Genomic DNA, 8,370 nt, shown 5'->3' on the forward strand with positions numbered 1-8,370 from the left:
TTCACAATGGTCGCCTCTTGCTTACTTAATATTTGACAATTGGGCCAGTCCTGTCGAATATTCGACTATTCGAATACTTTGAGGTAGAATAATTCAAATACTAAAAATCACTATTTGTGAATGCCCTAACACACACACACACACACACACACACACACACACACACACACACACACACACATACACACACACACACACACACACACACACACACACACACACACACACACACACACACACACACACACACACACATAACATCATTGTCAGCGTATGTGTGTAACAGAGGTGAATCGGACCTCCCCACCCGGGCTTCCAATATCTTAACCATCGCTCCAAAGGGATATCCCTATGGAACAAGGGAGATACTAGACTTTTTAGGTTTCAAGGCTAGGGCTGCGACTCTCTCCGCCACATGTAGAAATTAGGGATGGGAGTTGGACCCTATTAAACCATTCTATAATTGGTATAACGGATCTTTAAATAACGTATACATGCTCTTTTTTCACTCTCTACCAAATCTCTTTGCCAAAAGATAGCCGATCTACATGCTCACAACGCGACGTGTTGCGACACGTTGTGAGCTTGTAGATCTGCAATTCTTTGGGGGGCAAATGTTCTGCCCCAAGATAATGGATGGTGGGGATATTTCGATAATCGCAATTTCTTTGGTCACAATAATCGTGACATGACGTTTTCATATTGTCCCATCCCTAGTAGAAATTAACTAGATTTTTCCCCCGATATGTCCTAGGGTGGCAGTGCCCGTTGGGAGCGATGCTGTTGGAAATGCATGCCACTCTGGTCATGCTATACCCGTTGTCAGAATACTAGACAGATTATGCAGAGATTTGGTTTCATCTTTGCTTCTGGACAACCGCATACAGCAGGGTTCCCCAATTAGTTTTCCCCAAGGGCCGAATTATGTCTAGGGTACCAAGCCGAGGGCCACAACATTGCAGGGGGCGACGGTGGCGTTCCCGCTACTCCAGCGACAGTTCAGATATCGTTGTTGTCGGGTGAAAATCTATGTCCAAAACCGTTCTGCATTTACGGTATCATTTTAAAAATGATTCAAACTAGTGAAAACAGCCGATCTACAAGCACACAACGCCTCGCACCGCGAGGCGTTGTGTGCTTGTAGATCTGCTGTTTTCACTACTTTTGTGCGACGGCCTTGTATGAAGAAGCAGGGCTTTACTTTGCGAAAGAATGTACAAATTTGGAGATACAAGGTTTCCACCCGACAATATGATGATATACTTGTATTGTTGCTGCTCTTATGCCACCATTATTACTGGGGTTGGTGGGTGCCAGACAGTAGCCCCCCGCAGGCCGCAAATGGCCCAATTGGCACAACACATGGAGGCGGGTCCTCTGTGACACACATGTCAAGTTCAAAGACCACTGGTCAGACGGTGCTTGAGACATGCTTGAGACACACTCATGCGCGTCGGGTGGAAACCTTGTATGTCCAAAATCCTTCGTTTTGTGTTTATCATTTCAAAATGATTTAAACTAGTGAATATAGCAGATCTACAAGCACACAATGCAAGGCATAGTGTGCTTCACTAGTTTTGTGCGAGAGTTTTGTATGATGAAGCAGGGCTTTTACTTTACGGAAAAAAAAACATACACATTTTTCTACCCGGCAGTGACGATTATGTGCACGCACGCACACACGCGAACACGGGCACACACACACACACACACACGCACACGCACACGCACACACACACACACACACACACACACACACACACACACACACACACACACACAGCATATGTATAGGCCTGCTGTAAGCTGATATTTAATCAATAAATGCAATGCATCTCTATGCAGTCGAGTAGCCTTTCTCCCACAAGCAGACAATTCCATTAGAGATTCATGTAGCGGCCTGCTGTTAGCCAAAAAAATAACAATACACATCTTCACTACTACTTCATGCTACCAGATCTTGAAACAGAAATACAAGCCGTCACAAAAGGCTTCTTAGATAAAGGTCGTCTCCCTTGATGACAATTCAATGGAGGATCAATCTTAAAGTGAAACGCGTCCGTCCGTGATGTGATCAACTAAGTGAGGGTGAGCAAGCAGATTGTTACTGGTCATGTTGCAGTCATTAAAGGGGGAGTTCACTCCCAAAATAAAATAAATACATCGATTAGGCCTATTCTCCCCATGAAGCCTTATATTTATGGATATGTTTGTGTTTTTGATCCAATATTCCAAAAATGTCTGAACTAATATAGGAGGCCAGGCTTAAGAGCAAAACTATAGGCCTATTTAAAACATTCGCTTATAACAGTAGTGATGTTTTTAATTTAGTTCTACCATGGCCTCATATTTACTTATAAATATCGCATCAGGAATGCAACAAATAAAAAAACAACACAATCTCCGTGAATTGAAGGCTTCATGGGATGAGTAATAGAGGGGAAGAAAATAGTCATTTTACAGTTGAACTACCCCTTTAAGCTAAAACATCACAAGAGCTACGAGTCACACTTTTGCCAACTCTGTAGGTTTTTAGCAATAAATTGACAGCTCGGAAAGCAAAACTATCACAACTCAGATTCTGGACAAAGAAAGAAACCATCACATTGCAAATAATAACCATTAGTATGCTGTGAGTTTAAACCCCCCTATAAACCCATATGTCGTCACTTGTCTGGCAGAAACCTTGTATCTCCAAGTTTCAAATGTGTTAATTATTTTGACAAAGTAAAGCACTGCTTCATCATACAAGGCTGTCTCACAAAACTAGTGAAAACAGCGGATCTACAAGCACACAACGCCTCGCGGCGTTGTGTGCTTGTCGATCGGCTGTTTTAACTAGTTTAAATCATTTTTAAAATTATAAATACAAAACAAACGGTATTGGACATACAAGGTTTCCACCCGACAACGACGATATGCTAAGTCAAACGGAGTCCTCCAAGGCTCTATACTAGGTCCACTCCTTTTCCCCCCCTCTTGACAAAAAAATGTCTGGCAAAAATAGTCAATCTACAAGCTTGGTGGGCTTGTGGACGGGCTGTTTTGGCAGCATGGCTGGTGGGACTTGCCTCAGTCGGGTTGGGTGTCAGTGGTGTGGTGGTGCCAGTCAGTGCATTGTGTCCATCCATTCCATGCAGCCAGCCACGCACCCGGCTCTGTCCTCTGTGTTGCTCCGTGCTCGGCCCCCGATGCAGTGATGCAGCAGCAACACACCACTCTGCTGCACTACACTGTATGGCCTCTCTGCAGCAGTGTGTGTGTGTGTGTGCGCGTGTGTCGGTGTGTGCGTGTGTGCGTGCGTGCGTGCGTGTGTGTGTGTGCGTTTCTCTCACTCTGTTTCTCTCTGTCTGTGTCTCTCTCCCACTCTTTCTCTCTGTTTCTGTCTGCTGTCTGTCTCTCCTTCTCTTTATCACCCTCTCTCTCTCTCTCTCTCTCTCTCTCTCTCTCTCTCTGACAGCAGCCAAACTATCTCTCTCTGACAGCAGCCAAACTAGCACAAGAGGAATGCTCAACCTCGTGGCCTCAGCATTTTTACACCTACCCCGAGTTTTGGTACCAATCCCAATTTCTACATAACTTAATTAATGATAAGCTTCGAGAACCCAGATATTTCATATGAGGACAACATTAAAATGTATTCATGAAAATAAGTCACATAGTGAGGTTTAATTGTGAACACTTCCACTTTCAATAAATACATTGATAAACTAAAAAGTAAGGATGCACCGATATATATCGGCCACGTATCAGTATCGGACGATATTTGCCATTATCGGTCAATGTCGATATCGGCAAATAAAGCTGACATTAACCAGTGGCAGTAAACAATATTTATTTGTTGTTGAAAAGCATACATATTGCGCTGGCTGTGTTGGTGTGTTGGTTATCTGCAGCCTACCAGGCTGTACATTCTGAACAGTTCTTTCTTATCATGCCAAACTTTGCACACACACTCCTTGGCTGCCAAACCACAACTTCCACCCCTCATTTCTCACATGGCCCTCTTCTAGCGCCACCATGAGGCCTATTCTTGCAAAACACATTTTTGGACACATTTTGCCCTAGAATCACGCAAAACGGTACACAGTATCTCTAAAGTCATGTCATCAACATGGATCTGTCCCATTTCCCATATTCCCTCCTGATTGTCTACGACTGCCTTCTAAAGTTTGTGTATGCGACCTGACGGTCGCTTATCTCTCGGATTAGGGAGTCCTACTGGTCATTAAGATTTATTTGTTTCCCTGGGACCAAAGGGGGATATAATAACACCAAAAACGAAATAAACAAATATACATACAAACTAGAAGCAGTGCTCTTCCGAGCACAGGTCTCCACCAGGCCACACAAATCGGCCTGTTATAGCGCCACCATGAGGCTGATTTAAAAAATGTGGGGCAGAGGTTCTGAATTAGCATCCAGGGAGTGTGTGTGCTCAGTTTGGCAGCGATCGGGCCAACGGCGCCGGAGATTAGCTGGTAACAACCAGGCCACACAAATCGGCCTGTTATAGCGCCACCATGAGGCTGATTTGAAAAATGTGGGGCAGAGGTTCTAGATTGGCATCCAGGGAGTGTGTGTGCTCAGTTTGGCAGCGATCGGGCCAACGGTGACTGAGATTAGCTGTTCACAAACTGCGAGGACGCACGCACGGATGCACGGACGCACGGACGGACGGACGGACGGACGGAGGGGAAAACATACTCTCCCTCAGCCTTCGGCTGGTGGAGACAAAAAAGAAGCTATGCGACTTGTTGTGAGATTGTAGATCGGCAATTTTAGCTACTTTAGTGGGACACTGTAGTATGACGAGGCAGAGCACTAATTTACGAAAAAATACATTAAATAAATATATTTATTGAAATCAAGTTTTCCTCCCGGTCCGACAGCGACCATATCCAAGTGCGCTGACATAACATGGCATGTGGCGACTGCTGCCTGCCCATGCAATGCCTGGCCATACACTAATTAGATCAGACCTCAGTCTGAGGAAGAGCTTTGTGCTCGAAACGTCACCGATTTTGTGGTGTAATAAAGCGTCTGTTGCATTGGAGCCCTCAGTGTGCAAATGTCAGGGATGGACGAATAATCGGTCATCATATCGGTACCAGCAATATCGGCCATAAAAATGCAATATCGGTATCAAACCAATATCAAAATAATTGATCGTTTTAGCCGATATTTTATTTTTTAATATGCATCTTTGAATGTGAAGGCTGAAGATTCAATCAGTGTTTTCCTTTGTGATGATGAATCAATCAGTGTTTTCCTTTGTGATGATGAATCAATCAGTGTTTTCCTTTGTGATGATGAATCAATCAGTGTTTTCCTTTGTGATGATGAATCAATCAGTGTTTTCTGGAGAAGCTGAAAGCAGACACTTATTATTGATTGATTGATTCTGATTGAATACTTTATTAACAGGCTTTGGGTCAAGGTCTTAGGGCCTAGGGGCTTTCCATTGTGGTCCTGTGTATAGTGTTCTGTTCAGCCTTAAAAATGATAATGTCAAGGCACTGTTTTAAAAAATATATCAGTTTCGACAGATAATATGACCCTGCAAATATCGGTTATCGGATATAGGTCATAATTTCATGACCGTGCATCCCTAGTTTATTTGTTTATTCTTCTATATACTGTACTGTTCGTAGCAGCCGTTCACAGCCGTTCGCAGCAGCTGTTCGCAGCAGCTGTTCGCAGCAGCCGTTCGCAACTGGTAAAAACAAACATAGCCCAGCCCTACCCTCCCCCTGACCCTTCTTTGTATTTACCTACTGTATGTTTTTATTTTACTTTTTCTTTAATTGTTTTTTTTTATGTTTTCCCTTTTTTTTCCTGACTATATCTACTGCATAGTACTGTGTTCTATCCGTCTGTCTTTCTATGTTATATGAGATACTTCAATGGTTTCCTATGGAAATAAGCTTAGTCTTTTCTAGGATCTCCTTTTAGTAGACCTTGTACCAGTGAACTGTATACCGTCATGAAACTGTACCTTTTCCTATGCAAACTTCTAATAAAGTCTTCAATCAATCAATCAATTCGTCGCTCAGCACCTGCCCGAATGTATGGGTTGGTAGAGGTGGAAAATCTGTACTCAAGTACTCAAGATTAGTTTTTTTGATGATCTGTACTTTTAAAGTACATTTTAAATGCTCTACTTTTACTCTTACTTTGAGTAATTTAAATAGTAAATACTCTACTTTTACTTTGAGTAAAAAAAAATGTGGACAATGAGTAGGAGTAAAATAAATCCAGTTTTTTGACATACCGGTACTTAAAGAAACCATTGGGACTGCTGCTCGCTAACCCCAGCAGTAGTGCAGACCATGTCAGCTAGGGGTCTTCAACATTTTCAGGCCAAGGACCCCCAAACTGATGGGGAGATGGAGCAGGGACCCCCTGTTTCATAATGTAAGGTACCTCTGACATCAACAAGGTATTTTCCTCCACGGAACCGCCACTCGCAGGATTTATCTTTCCTTTGGTTCTGTTCCTCATCATTCTCTGTAAACCCTGGGGATGGTTGAGAAAGAAAAGAAAAGAAAAGAAAAGAAAAGAAAAGAAAACTGTTTCTAATGGCTGATGTGACTATTTGGTGAAAGTCATCATGGTAATAAAGTCCTCCACTGACCACTGCACTACAACAGTATAAAAAAGTGCGTGTGCGTGTGCGCACGTGCGTGTGCGTGTGCGTGTGCGCGTGCGTGACTGTGACAGGCTGGCCAAGTTGAGCACAGCTGCTCGTCGCTGCCGCTTACACACAATAGCCTTGCGTCCTTTACTCTACAGTCTACTGTATGCTTGCGTCACACCGACACACAATCTCTAACTTGCTTGGATAGCCTGGAATAATGCTCATCATAGGCGATTTTAAGGGGTGTCCTAGGGTGCACGTGCACCCCCTGGCCGCCAGGCGGCCATTTTGATTTTTTATTTTTTTTTGTAATTATTAAATAAAACAGTGATCGTGATTTGTAAAATGTGCGCAAAAAGAGAGGTGGAGGGGCAAGTATTTCAGCTTGCTTGCTTGCAATGTAAGACCTATCAGCTTGCTTGGCGACGGCGCTGTTGGCAGACTTGGCAGGCACTGTGGGTGGGCTGTGAGATTGACACCTGTGCTGGCCGGCTGTGTGACTCTCTGATATGATGACCCACAATTCCGTGATTTCCTTATCTGTTTCCGCCCGCCTAAAACAATATGGATACAGCAGCAGAGCAGCAATAATGGCGAAACGAACTATAAATACAAAGACAATTGACCAATTCTTTATAAAAAAGAGCAAACCCAGTGCCACAACCGATAATTCATCATCAGGAAATGTGAACACGGGTTCACTCGACACTGACAGTAATGCTAATGAACGTGAACCAGAGGAGGTGGACGGAGCTTGCAGCAGCAGTGATCCAGCCACCGACATCACTGTGGAAGGCTCGCCGTTGCCGGAGACCGAGGCCCCGGTTCCTCCACAGCAAGCAAGCCCCACTCCAGACTCAACTGTTGTTACCCCAGGCCCAGACCCAGAGGAGCCAAATGAAGCCAACTTTGTTCATGAAAGAGACCCTTGCCATGGCCCGGATAAAGCCAAGCAGTTTTTGGCTTTGGGTCCATATCAGCCAGAAGATGTAGAATGTCCATTAAAGGCCGCTGGCGAAAAACAACGCAAATTCAGAAAGGAGTGGTTTAAAGATTTTGCCTGGCTGGAGTATAGCGTGCGCCATGACCGGGCGTTCTGCTTTCCATGTCGGGCCTTTGGTTCTGAGAACGCCGAGCAAGCTTTCAGGAGGACAGGTACATAAAGACACATCTCTGTTTACACAATGCTGTTGTACTCCCTCCAAGTGCATAGTCTATTATGTTATGAGCGCAGTTTCTCTACTTTGAGACAACTAAAAACGTATTTACGGACAACCATGACTGATAAAAGAGTGTCAGATATAGGCATTTTACAGATTGAGAAAATACACGAAATTAAAGTGCAGAAAATAATTGAAAGGTTTGCAAGTGCCAAAACCCGGAGGCTGCAGTTCATTGTGTAATAAGGATGTGTCTACTATTTGTTTTTGTGAAATGCTTATTTGACACTGTAAATGACTGCTTGATTGCTTGATGAATGATGATTAACTTGATGTTTGGCTTTATATGTCCTGGCTGTGCTGCCTCTGTCTGCAAAATAAGTAAATAAATCCTATAGATAGACATATGGTGTCTAGAAAAAGAAGCACCTGTTTTACACTTTTTTTTGTTTATATTGTGTTACATTTGGGTACAAAATTAACTGCAGAAATCCGCTAAAACAACATTACAAAACCGCTAATATCCGCAATTTTTTTCGCGTGCGCGCGAGCATCGTGCACGCGCGCGCG

The sequence above is a fragment of the Nannobrachium achirus genome, assembly GCF_963921795.1.
Source record: "Nannobrachium achirus genome assembly, chromosome: 15".
NCBI classification, from domain to species: Eukaryota; Metazoa; Chordata; class Actinopteri; order Myctophiformes; family Myctophidae; genus Nannobrachium; species Nannobrachium achirus.